Source organism: Lissotriton helveticus, chromosome 5_1 (assembly GCF_964261635.1).
Source record: "Lissotriton helveticus chromosome 5_1, aLisHel1.1, whole genome shotgun sequence".
Classification (NCBI taxonomy): Eukaryota; Metazoa; Chordata; class Amphibia; order Caudata; family Salamandridae; genus Lissotriton; species Lissotriton helveticus.
The window spans coordinates 1372023781-1372037539 of record NC_136065.1 but is presented as its reverse complement, the minus strand read 5'-3'; the positions used below and the strand labels follow the sequence as shown (position 1 = coordinate 1372037539).

At 41.9% G+C, this 13759-nt stretch overlaps 1 protein-coding gene across 4 annotated transcripts in view; it reads right to left on the bottom strand.

Annotated features, from left to right (window-relative positions):
• SCUBE3 (signal peptide, CUB domain and EGF like domain containing 3) overlaps nt 1-13759 on the bottom strand; it is a 1212393-nt gene that overhangs the window by 17009 nt on the left and 1181625 nt on the right. The gene's annotated exons all lie outside the window — the stretch shown is intronic.

Genomic DNA, 13759 nt, shown 5'->3' with positions numbered 1-13759 from the left:
AAAAGGTGCAGTATTATACCTGACATGTTTGCATACTATCATGAACCACACAGCAATTTGGAGCTTCTCCATCCAAGAAAGGGGCATTTATGAGCCACACTTACAATTATTTGCTGTGGAGAATCCAGTGAATGTGAAATTCACTTTTCACACATGGTATGACCAAAATTACCATGTGAATGGGAAGGCTCAATATATCCGACGAAGAGACATGTGCCCCCATCTACTGGATAGAGTACTCCCCTTTAACTTTCTCCTCCTTCCACTTGAAATGTCTCAGAGTAAGGACTGAGTAAGGACTCATAAATTACTCTAGACTAAGAGGAAACTTATGCTTTAGAAATAGTAGAAATAACCCTAGCCCGAGAAAACACTGGAACGCTACGAGACATAGACTCATAGGTCATTATTGATTGTACTTTTTATTTTTTTCACAGGGAAATAACACAAAAATATTGTTCGTACAATTAATCAATTGGCTACTCAAAAACAATAAAGAGTATTGTATCTAAGTAGGACGTATAAATCAACTTCACAATTAAGATTACTGAAAACGTTCCTACAGCTCAGTGATTCTTTTACTAGTTATGATGAAAGCCACAAACAAGCTATTTCAAAACTTACCTGTATGCATTTTTTCTTACCACTCTGAAAGAATGCTAACCAACTGTGTTTTTCATTTTTGCAGTCTCAAATATCTGGCTATTAATTTTGAAATATAAATCAGTTTGTTCCATCGTTTTGATAGACATATTATTTGTGAGGCATATCAAAGTAGAATTTCTTAGACTCTGGGTACTAAGATTAATTTGTCCATACCTAAAATAGACTCCCTTAATTGTGAAACAGAGAACAAGACCATAATGTATGAAGACAATTTCCTAATTCCCCAGAAGGCTGCAGGCTAATACTTCCACTAATCTTACACAAAAAAACAGGTGTTCAATATATCAATATTTTAGCATAACAATGCATTCTGGTATAGTACCATGGACTGCGGAAAATCATCTCATTGATCATTTTCCATATATCTAATGTCAAGCCAATAAGCGTTTGGATTTCCCATTTCTGTGTGATTTGTTAAAAGAAATCCATTTTCTTTAGCTCTGTAGGAGAGTTTTTCCATAAGTCAACGGATTCCATACTATTATTTTCTATTACATTAAGGTCTACTTTAGATAAAAAAATGCTGAATGTCATTAAACGACCACAAGAACCAGGTCTTACAACATTTTATGTATAGTTCAATCATTGTTTATTATAAAAGCTGATAGTTTAGAAAAAACATAATCTTGCTATCTAGATACTTCTATTATGGAGAGAAAATACTGTTCCGTCACTAATAAACCGTTTAACCGAGTTGCAGAATTAACATATGACAGAAAAATAGGTAAAAAAGCTATTCTCTCCCATAGAACCGTTGTAAAATATTATAAAGAACTTTTTTGGGTGACATGGATAATTTTAAAATGTTACTGAATCTACAATCACTGAGCATATCAAGTATTACAAAAATAAATATATATAAGTGCACATTTTAAAATCTGGAGCAATAATAGGTATGTAGAATTTTTTTTAATTAGGCAATGCAAGGCCTCCTTCATAGGTAGGCAGGTATAAAGTGCCTAATGGCAGTCTGGAAGATTTATTTCCCAAAAAAAAGTATGAAAACATTCCTTAAATTTCTTTAAAGAGGAGCAGCTCAAAATACAAAATGAAAAAGTACTAAAACCAATATATCTATTTAAACAACTTGCCACATAATTGTTAAATAGACGGAGTACCATCACTGAAATAGGAATGTAGTTTTATTTATCAATAGCATATAATTTAGATCAGGAAAACCTACTAAATCTGAAGAGATATATGTCTCTAAATGAAGTTTGGGTTTAACAATGTGCACTTTCTGAATTTTATTAACGAGTATTTCAGGGTAGCAGTTAATAAAAAGAGTATCTGTCTTTTACTGATTCATTTTATAGCGCCAATATTCTTGACACATAACCATTAATAATCCTTATAGATTTCAAAACAGCATCACATCATCCATGTAAAGATTAATCTTTAGTATATTATACTTTGGGTGCATTTTGCTCTTGTCAATTCAGATAGCAAGTGCAACGAGTTAGAAAAAAGGAAATATAACGTGAGAATAGGCAGCCAGGGTTATTTAGTCTTTAATTCAGCTCAGGCCTCTTTAATCCACTTGTAGAGACTGCCTGCCCCTTATGCTCACTCTTGCCGTTCTCTGTAATCTCCGCTTTCTGATGATTTTCTGTCTTACTCTTCCTCCTTCTTTTCCATTTGTGTGTTTTTCCTTCTCTTGCTTGCAGACAATATCTGGTCCCCAAAAAAGAGTACCAGTGGGCACCATCAGCCCGGACTGGCTACCGGGCATTTTGGAATGCTGCTGAGCTGGGGGCTGATTTAGTTGATGGAGACCTGCGTGTACTGAACGAAATTCGTTTTTCTTTAATTATTTCGAAGTACACGCAGGTCTCCATGAACGAAATCAGCCCCCACTGCAGTGAAATCAGCCCCCAGCTCGGCAAAATTCCAAAACGCCCGGTAGTGAGTTTGGCCTGGGCACCATCTCATATTAAGCAATGAAATTGATGCCCTGTGATAAAACGATTTTAATTTCCTTAAATCAATGAGACTGCTACTTTATTTATTCGGTATTGTTCAGTAATTTAGATATAATCTTATAGCGTAATCATATGGTATTATTGAGGATCCTCTGGATTCGACCAGGTTTTTAAAAACTCCTAATGCTACCAGGATGCTTCATTATAAGCTGCAACTATCCAGCTTTGAAAATAACCTGTACAAACACGATTATTCAACAAATAAACTAAAGGGGAAACCAATCATACAGTCTGATAGCTCTCTTGTGTACATGGAAGAGCATTATGCTAATCTTTTGCTTGAGTCCTCACAGTTGGAAGGAGCTGTCAACTGCCATGAGATGATGTTACAGGATGCATCCGAAAATTACAAATTTATACTTCCATCAATGGGCAAGGATTGTCTCAGTAAGGATTATCCACTGCACAGTTCCTTAATACAGGAGATCAAGCAGGCAGATTCACAATATACAAGTGTGTTAGGAAGTAGTTAGAAGAGCTAGTGCAGCGGGTCTCAGGCCGAGACGATAGCCAAAATCAGCATCAAATTTCAATTAATAAGTATGAAAAAAGTAGGAAGTATGAAAAAGAAATCAACATACTCAAAACAAAGCATGAAGATTTTGAGAATTGATGGTGTACCAGAACATAAACCAAAAATCTCCAGTGTAATCACAGTGATTGATAATGAAATTAATGAAAGAGTATATTTTGGCTGGTTTTAATGAAGATTTAACAGTAGTCCTTGCACACGGCATTCCTGTAAATCAGTCTACACCATCCAGGTTTCCTCTGTACATTAAATGGCAATTTTGCCAATTACAGAATCAAAGAGAGAATCCTTGCTCAAGCGATAGCAAACAAAATTATAAAGAGGAGTTTTATTTTATAGTGTTTTCAGATATGATATATGACTTGGCCCAGAGGCGAAAAGGTTTCAGTTACTCAATTTAATGAGCTAGACATTAGTCACCTTGTTTCAGCAATTAATGCTCAAGTTGATTTATGATGGAAAATTTCAGTAATTTTTCGACCTTGTGTACGTCCATCACATCTTGCAAGAGTCCATCACATTTTGCAAGAATTAAGCTCCAAAAATGATGTATAAATGTGTTTTCAGTGTATCTGATTACTTTGGGAGGTCAGGTAATCACATGTATATATATATATACACACACACAGATAGATAGATAGATAGATAGATAGATAGATAGATAGATAGATAGATAGATAGATAGATAGATAGATAGATAGATAGATAGATAGATCGTTAGATAGATAGATAGATAGATAGATAGATAGATAGATAGATAGATAGATAGATAGATAGATAGATAGATAGATAGATAGATAGATAGATCCAACTAAACCTCTGCTACATTTTGAAAAAAGCACGCACACAAGAGCAACTTGGTCTAAGGGTTTTTTATTTCATATAGCCTCCTCCGACCCAGCAGACAAGAGAGACAAGTTTCGGCTGTCACAGCAGCCTTTCTCAATCTCTCATATTTCATATATATATATATATCTCCAAATCCAACAAAGTATGCACACTCATGGGACGGTTATCTCAGCCCAGGATTTATTACTGGCCATAAATCTTGGGCTGAGATAGCCATCCCCTGAGTGTGCGCTGAAATTTTATATATAGAATTTTTATATATCCCTGATATATATTTCCAAATCCAACAAAGTATGCATGCAGCCTACATAGAGAAAATGTAGAGTGCGCCTGACTGGTGCTGACCAAAAAGTCAGGTCCCACAATAGTGGGCAAGCCACTCCTCCTCAAACCAGGGATATGGTGCCCCAACCAGGTATACCCTGCCTTCTGCTTTCTCGACGCACGAGAAGCAGAAACATAAAATGATATTTAAAATACCATTTTATGTTACTGCTTCTCTCACTGCGAGAAAGCAATGGGGTGACGCTCCTCCGCCCTAATGGAGGAGTCACCCCTGCTCTTTGCAAACCTTTCCTACAACTAGCTGCACAACATGTCAAGTTAAAGCCTCTCTGGATTCCAAGTCACTTGGCAATGAATAATAAAAGAAAACATATTCATCGCTCAGTGATGACAGCCTGCTCAGCTCCAAGACTCCCAATTGTGAAGAAAAGGACAATGTTGATGGTGGCACTAAATGACACCAATGAGAACACTGGCACCAAACCATATTGTCAGATTTGAGAAAGGCATGGGGAAAAGGGCAAACCAACAAACTTGCAAGGTGTTTGGACAAAAATTTTGCAATCGGTAACTAAGGAATTACTTTGCCGTCATTTGTTTATTTGGTCACTAACAGCTTTTTAATTTCACTGTGTACGTGTGTTAACCTTAATATACATCTTACTATCGATAAACACGGATTGATCCGAATCACTATCAGCTTGACTACACCCGAGCTGTTTCGGGTTTCACCAGGGATTTTGTCATATTTTTCATTTAAGGTGGTATGCAGGACTTGGATAATTAATGAGTAATATTCCTTCTTTTAGGAAGTATCCCCTGATGAAGGGCTCTGCCCAAAATGCATTGTGGTCTCTGTAATTACGTGAAAAAGTCGCAATGCACTGTAAATTGTAATGTGAAAAGAACATTACCACTGTGGAACCAAAAAAGTAAGACAAAAAGAAAGAGAAGAAGAATAAAAAGAGAATGAAATTACATTTGAAAGTATTATCATTATTACATATATCCAAGGAGTGCGGGGTGGGCTCGTTTTTTTCCTGGCTGAAGAATGCCTATACACATTTATCTACATGTCACACCTCAGGATCAGGAGGTGATACCCACTGGCAGCCAAAAAATTGAGGAACTAAGTAACAGAAAGAATACTGTTATTTGAACTAAGGAGTGCGAACGTAATTTATATATACTTATTAATGGATAAAAATATTGCAATATAGAAATATTGTGATTTGATAATGAACAAGTTATTTACCTTCAGTAACGCCTTATCTAATTGAGACTCTACCTAGCCGCAGATTCTTTACATTAGAATTATCCCCAGGCGTCAGACTGGATCCAGACATTTTTCATGAGCAGTTCCCCTGAGTGCTGGTAGATGGCATTGTTCAGCTTCATGTCATCTTCTGCATCAGAAGTGACGCGCATTGTGTCTAATACGCAACACCCCAGCGCGCGGACACCAGTTTCTTTTTGCAACTTTCCACCGAGATGCCTGGAACAGCCCTTAATCCTAAAATCTGTTTGCAGAGTGGGAAGGATGGGTGAGTCAGTAAGGAATCTGAGGCTAGATAGAGTCTCTACTAGATAACGTGTTAAAGAAGATAAGTAACTTTTTGATCCAATACGGACTTCAAGCCACGGATTCCTTACCTCACAATAAATTTGGTCTGCGAACATGATTTAAACAATAAAGTCCAGAAGGGCCTAAGAGGCGAAGTGGCCATCCCAATGCAGCTGACGGTCCAGGCAAGTGGTGTTTAGTGAACATGTGCAGGGATGCCCATGTTGTTGCTTGGCAGATGTCCAGGACCGGAACTCCGCATGCTAATGCAGTGGCAGCAGTCTTTGCTTTGGTGGAATGAGGACGCAAGCCCTCTGAAAGTCTCTTTTTGGCCAATGTGTAGCAGATCTTAATGCAGAGAATGATCCATCGGCAGATGGTTCACTTTTACACGGCCTTCCCTTTTTTGATCCTGACATATCCCACAAAGAGTTGATCGTCCACCCAGAACGGTTTTGTGAGTCAAGGTAGAATGACACGCTCTTCTTGGGTCCAGCTGGTGGAGTCTCACCTTTTCCTTAGAGGGATAAGGCGGAGCATAAAATGTAGGCATGGTGATGGATTGGCCTTCAAGGTAGTCAATGGAGAGGCCTTCTAAACCAGGGTTAGGATGAACAAAACAACTTTGGAAAGGAGTGCAGATAAACAATCAAACTGGCTGTACACAGTGTCACAAACTTGTTCCAACTGCAAGAATGGAGTTGAAGGGTCGCCAGGCTGCCAAGAAAACATTGCAGATTTCGGGCGAAAGGTTGAAATCTGTCAACTGTCACTGCTCAATCTCCACACATCAAGCCAGAGCGTTGACAGGTTTGGGTGGAGAACCCTCCAATGCTGCTGCTGTGACAGAAGATCTTCCTGAAGAAGCAGCCTGATCGGAGAACCAATGGCCATACTCAACAGCTTGGGATACTAAACGCTGCGAGCCCAGTCAAGAACTTCAAGGATGACTTGGGCCCAGTCGTTCCTGATATTCTTGAGAACTCTGGGTAGGAGTGGTATGGGTAGAAAGGCATCCAGGAGGCTGGAGCTCCACTCCAGATGAAAAAAGTCTATGAGCAAGAACCTCGTTGAAAACTCCAGCACGCAGAAGTGCTGACATTGCGCGTTCTAAGCAGATCTAACCAAGGCTTTCAACACTGCTGAAAGAGACCTTGCACCACCACCGGATGGAGATGCCAATTGGGATCCACTAGGTATCTTCAGCTGAGTTTTTACGTCCCTGTGTTCAGAGAGCCCGCTAGGTGTTGAACTACCAGGGAAATGCCCTGATGTCCCAGCCATGTCTAGAGTTTTAGGGCCTCTTCACAAAGGGTCCATGACCCCATCCTGCCCTGATTGTTGCAGTACCACATGATGGTGGGGTTGTCTGAACACCTGCACTAGCCTTCCCCCGATGGAGGGTAGAAAGGCTTGCAATGCTAGCCGGATCGCCCAGAGCTCGAACATGTTGATGTGGAGTCCACATTCCTCTCGAGACCAGAGGCCTCTGCTCTCCACCTCTCCCAGATGGACACCCCAGCCGAGGACTGACGTACCAGTCAATACTGTCAGATCGGGTTGGGAAGGGCGAGTGGTCTGCTGCTGACCCAATCATGGTTCATTATCCACCGCTGCAGATCATTTGCAGTGCCTTGCAAGTACTGTAACATTGTTTGCCCTGATGTGGCACCCACTTCAGGTTCCATTGCAGAGCACGTATATGCCAGAAGGCATGTGTCACAAGCTGGATGAAAGAGGCCATGAGGCCCAACAACCTCAGAGTCAGTCTCACCGAAATCCAGATAGAGGCTGAAACATCTGTATCATGGCCTGAATATCCTTGACTTGCCGTTCAGGTGGATAAACCTGAACCTGCACTGTGTCCAGAACAGCCCTGATGAAAGTGAGCGTTTGAGAAGAATCAGATGTGAGTTCGGCACATTGATAGTGAACCCCAGCAAGTACAGGAAGTCTGTTCGTAGTCTGGAGTTGGGAGACAACAGCCTGGGGTGAGGCCACCTTCAACAGTCAGTCGTCAAGATAGGGGAAGACTGGCACCCTTGATCTCCACAGATGAGCTGCAACCACTGCCATCAGCTTGGTGAACATGCAAGGGGTGCTGGTAAGGCCAAAGTGGTGGAGGGTGAACTGAAAGTGCTGATTATCTACTGTAACTGTAGGTAGCGTCTGTGGGCAGGCAAGGCAGAGATGTGGATGTAGGTGTCCTGCAAGTCCAACGCTACCATCCAGTCTGCCAGATTCAGGGTAGTCGGGACGTGAGCAAGCATGAGCATTTTAAATTATTCCTTCGTAAGCAAGGGCGCAGGTGTATGATAGGACAAAGGCCTCCAGAAAGTTGCGGGAATAGCAACCACAACCTATTTTCTACTTCTGATGCCAGCACGCTCTCTATGGCTCCCTTGGCTAAGAGAGCCACCACTTCCTAGCAGAGTAAGGAAATGTGGTCCTCCATCAGCCTGTCGCAAGTTGGTGGCCTAAAGGCCACAGTTGATGAAACTATTCTGCTTAGTGAGCCAGTCATATCCAGTCCACAGTGAATGGTAAACTTGTCTGCTTCCCTCACGTCAGCAATAGCTTAAGACTGGAGGCTCAGTGGACTAATGCACCATGGCAGGAGCCAGTGTTCAACCTCATGGTCACAGGTTGAAATCCCGGCGGATCTACTCAGCCTTTCATCCTTCTGAGGTCGAAAAAATGAGTACATCGAGGGTAACAATAAACATCTGTTATTTAACGCCAAGATACCCCTTTTGGGGTGAATGTACGCTTTACAAATACACATGTTATGTTATGTAATGGTGTCGTGTAGTTCCTATAGTACCCATGCAGGACCTGCGCGTTTGGATAACATAAACTGTAGGATTGGTGGCAGACTAACTCTAAGCACCCCCACCGCGTATGTTAGCCTGTTTGCATTAGCTAGCTCACAGTGCCACTATAATCTCCTCTTATCGGGGAGAGAATAGTTTCTGGCAACCTTAGATCATGACAATCCTGATCCCCCAGGATCTTGGAAACAATGTACTACCTTTCGCTCAGTCAATCGTTCTCACTTACTTCGTCTTAGTGAGTTACACAGAAGAAACAGTTGGGCGTGTTACAATAAGTATTTATTGCACAGTTGTTCTTCTAGTGTAAAATATATGTGCTGTGACAACCTTTAGACAGTAGCAAAGATATATGATCAGTAGTATGGTTAATATAAAAGGATAGTACAGTCTTACCATTTTGCAATAGCCATGAACACATACATGGATATAAAATGCATGATAAAAGAAAGCGCGCGTACTCCTAAGATGCCTATCTAGATGTACCTAAGTGTACCTTGCATGTTAGTAGGTGTGAAACCAAGAATCCATCTAGGTTTAGTCTAACCCCATTACCTGAGGCAAGATAGTGTAGGACTCGTTCTGGTCTAGAGTTGGACACCCCGCAAGAGATGGTTAGACCACTGTCAGCTGGAGCATCTGCATGTAGGAGCCTCAGTGTCTCTGATCAGTGTTGGCCTGGAAGTCTCAGTTCCCTCTGGCGAAACCTAGCAAGAGGTGCTGTATTTATACAGAAAAATAACTAGGGTTCCTTTGTCCCTTGTTTCTTGTATTAGCCTTTATTGGGTATGAGGATGACGTATGGGATGAACCTTGTATGTAGATATTATGCAGGTGGATGTAGCCCCAGTCTGGTTTCCAAGAACCCTTATGAATAATCCTTCATACTGTGTCAGTCTAAAGATGAAGTCATAGAACGACATTGTTCAGGGAAACCTTCCGCCTGCGCCCAAGACTAGAATTAGGTAAAGGTTCAATCCTAAAAAGCTTGTTACTGTATAGTGTAGGGGAGGTGATGTAGGTGAAAGGGTGTGATGTTACCCGGGCCTATATCAGGGTACCTATATGACACATAACAATGGGAGAGTATGGCTTGGGCCTCCTCCAAGACCATAGGCAGCACCTGCGCAATCAAGTCCCAGAGTGAGCGGGAGTATCAGCCCAAAATGCACGCAGTGTTCCTGACCGCAGTGCCAGGATGGTGAAAGAAAACATTTTCTTGCCTAAAGTATCCAGCCTCTTATATTCCCAGTCCAGTGGAGTGGTAGGGAACGCACTCGGATTTAGTTTAGACATGGAGACTTGGACCACCAAGTTCTCTTGGGTGGATGGTTGGGTGGGGAAGTTGGCATCTCATGGGTATGGCGATGGTAGTGGGCTATTGTCTTATACACAAGAGCCCCTGTGCAGGGCATGGACCAGGCCCGAATCCATGAGGGCTTTGCTAAATGGGAGAAGTGGTTTAGATGGTGTGACTCCTGGTCCAAGCATCTCCGTCAAGACGTTCACCTTGACAGCTGCAGAAGGAAGCTTAAGGTCCAGGACCTCGGCCGCCCTTCTCACCACCATTGAAAATGAGTCTCCTCCTCCGTAGCCACAGAAGAAGGAGAGACCTAGCCAGTATCCGGGGAGGTGTCCAGTCTGCTGGTATCCGCCAAATCCTCACACCAGATGTGCTCTGTTGGTCTGGCATTCATAGACGTCCAGTGGCCTTCCCAATCTTTCCCTAGTCCTAGCCCATAAGAATAGGGCTAAGGCTCGGGCCTGAAGGTAATGGCTCCAGTAGGAACTGGAGTTGGCATCAAACGACGTCCATCCGGCTCCATGTCGGAGTCCGGGAGAAGAATGAGGACGCCATTGCTTGTGGGCTCTGGCGATGATGGAGAGATCAGCAAAAGGACCTGCGCTGTGGAAGGTTGAGATGACTTAACCGGTGTTGATCCGGATCTGTCTATAGATCCAAGGGTCCCAAATGGTGCCGGGGCAAGCCTACGGGTGAAAAAAGAGTAGGGGCCCCTTCCGACCCCCTGGGGCCCGTTACCGCACCAGCGGGGATTGGCCGCCCAAATATGAGATACATGGCTTCCTAAAGCTCACAGAGATGGGCGGGGGTTGCGTCTGCTCCAAGAAATTCAGGGTGGTGCAGAGACAAACCAGACACTGACTCAACTGCAGAGCCAGGCCATGAATGATAATGTTCCCTTGTCTTGTCAGATGACTTCGACAAATAGTGTGAAGTCAAAGACCTCTTCGGCTTCTTGCTGTTCTTTTTCTTCTGGGCCTTACCCGAACACCCTGATGACTAAGCGCGAAAAAAACCTCTGCCCTGCTACGCGGAGCTCCGCAACGGTAGAGTGCATTTTTCTTTTCAACTTTTCAACCTTTTCTTCTTGCTTTGTTCAATAATTTGGAACAATTTTCAAGAGGGTGACGGTTTACAAATACGGAGCTTTGTAAATTTTTATATTGTATTTTAAGACAATGTGAAATTCAATATAAAATAGGAGAGACGGTATATACAATTGGTATTGTTTATGTTTTCACAGTACCTATATCTGAGGTGGCCTTTCCTGAAGAAGGCATTTTTACGCCGAAACACACGTAGAAACCACCCGGGAACTGCAGTCGCTTCACGACACAGATACATGTTTTATATCAAAAGCCTAAAGAAAAGGCCCATCTCTGAAATTTTTTATAAATAATCATGTGTAGATACTACCATCTAATACATCAGAACATGTACAAAATATTTTATAGACAAGGTCTCAAAAATTTAATATACCTGTACATGTATATATTCTGAATGTTGAGTGTGTATGATTAGATGGATGTGGCGTGTTTGTATGTTGCTTACATTTTATATTGGAAAAAAGAACATATGACTATCAATGAATAACTATTTTTGTATTTTTCCATCACACTTGTCTCTCCTATTATTCACTTGTGCGTCTATAGATATTATTGTTGAAGTTGCCCTAGGAATTTACATTATGTATATTTAAGGCCAAGCCCTGCCTTGACTTTAAACATAAAGCATAGGGCTTTAAATTGTATTCTTTTTTCAATCGGTAGCCAATGTACCTCCCACAGCATGGGGAAAGCCATGGTCCTTCTTGAGGAGCGAGTAAGAAACCTAGCCACAGTGTTTTGTACCACTTGAATGCGACAGATAGCTGCCTAATCTGCTACCAGGTACAAAATGTTACCATAGTCCAGTCTGGAAAGAATGAGCGCCTGAATTAGCGCCCTCATTGGTAAATGAGGAATGATCCAACTAATATTTTAACCCATCTCATAACTGCAAAGTATGATGAAGCAACTACTGCTGCCTGGGGACGCATAGACAAGTCTTCATCTAGCCAGAAACCCAGGCTGTTTACTTTTGTAGACAGGGCGGGGACAGAGCCTAAGAAGGGCGGCCAGTGTTCCGGATCCCATAAATGTGGATTTTTCCCCATGATCAGGACCTCCGGCTTGTCCCCGTTCAGTTTGAGCAGATTGCCATCTATCCATGAGCCAATCCGCTTGAGACTGTAGTTGATTGATTCAGCGTAGTGTTTTTGATGGGTCAGTGAGAAAGTAATTTGAGTCTCATCAGGGTACAAGTAGAGTATAAGACCGCAACTCTCCACCACGTCTGCCAATTGATGCACATAAAGGTTGAATAATAAGGGGCTTAGTGCAGTACCCTGGGGAACTCCTGAAAGGAGGGTATGGATCTCTGGTCGAGAATAGGCAGAAAAAACTTCGGAAGATCTATTTTCCCAAAATGAGGCTAGCCATTCAAAGGCGGTGCCCTTCGGGCCTATTGATCTATATATCTATGGGGTTTTCATAATTTGTCTCGACTTTATGTAAGAAATATGTCTCAGCCTGTTGGCAGGCAGTCGAGCGTGGTGGTTGACATACTTCCCATTTGGTTGTCTTGTACATAAGGGGTCAGCCGCTGCATTTTTACCTCATTGCCGTTTTTTAAGCCGTAGTCACTTGTTCAATGTACTCATTTAAAAAAACAATTAGTCAACACCATGTGTTTGACTATTTTAAAGAAATGACAAAACATTATACAAAAAGTTTTTATTCACGTTCACTTTCACATATTTGCCGCACTCTTAGGGTTTTGCATAGAGGTTGACACATGGGGATGAGCCCACTGGGGCTACATATTGTTATAAACAGTCAAGCCACTTGCATATTTGCACAATGTTGCCTATTTTAGGTTACATGTAACTAAATCTATTTTGATACCATGTCATGTGAAGTCAGATATTTGTTGTTGCACTAGCACTTTGTTGCCTGGCGTATTTTGCACATTACTGAAGTCGTTTTTTTATATTTGATAAATTACGAGCTTTTTAATATGGGTGTGTTTTCTATGCCATTGAGCTCTAATATTTCTTTTGGTAACAGACGATTTTATCTACATTTTAGATAAATTAAGTTCTCATTTATGAGAAGATTCAAGTGCGTTTTTTACATTTTATGCATATTAGTTGATGTGTTGCAACAAGAGGAATATTGTACATTTATGTGGTTATTGAGTCCTCTGTCTGTGGCTGACAAGTCCAGTTTGTGATTGACCAATGGCATCCCTTCTATCAATTGCACTAGCACTTTAAAAAGTCCCCCCTTCTTCATTTGCGTCATGTGACCAAGGCCTCTGTGAAGGCCGAAACGTTATGATGGCAGGGCGAGCTTCACTGAAGAAAAACTAAATTGCTCACTGCAACCTTGGGTCGGCTCCTCTTTCCTTACCTTGAAGCGCTCCGGTTCATGTGGAGTTCGATGGTTCTTGGATTGGGTGTTTTGCATATATATATATATTGCAAACAAACTCCTTCATGGAAAGAGGAAAGGCCACACTTGAGGAGGTTGGCGGAAGCGCTTTAATGTACTGACCACACAGAGAAAATTCTGACACCCGTAGTGGCGGATGCATTTCGGCGATGTCTGCCTCTTCAGCGCCGGGTGGAAAAGTGTTCTGAGGGAGGGGATTGAGTGAAGGTTAAATGTCCAGCCTTCCCCTCATTCACGGACTGCAGCCACTCCC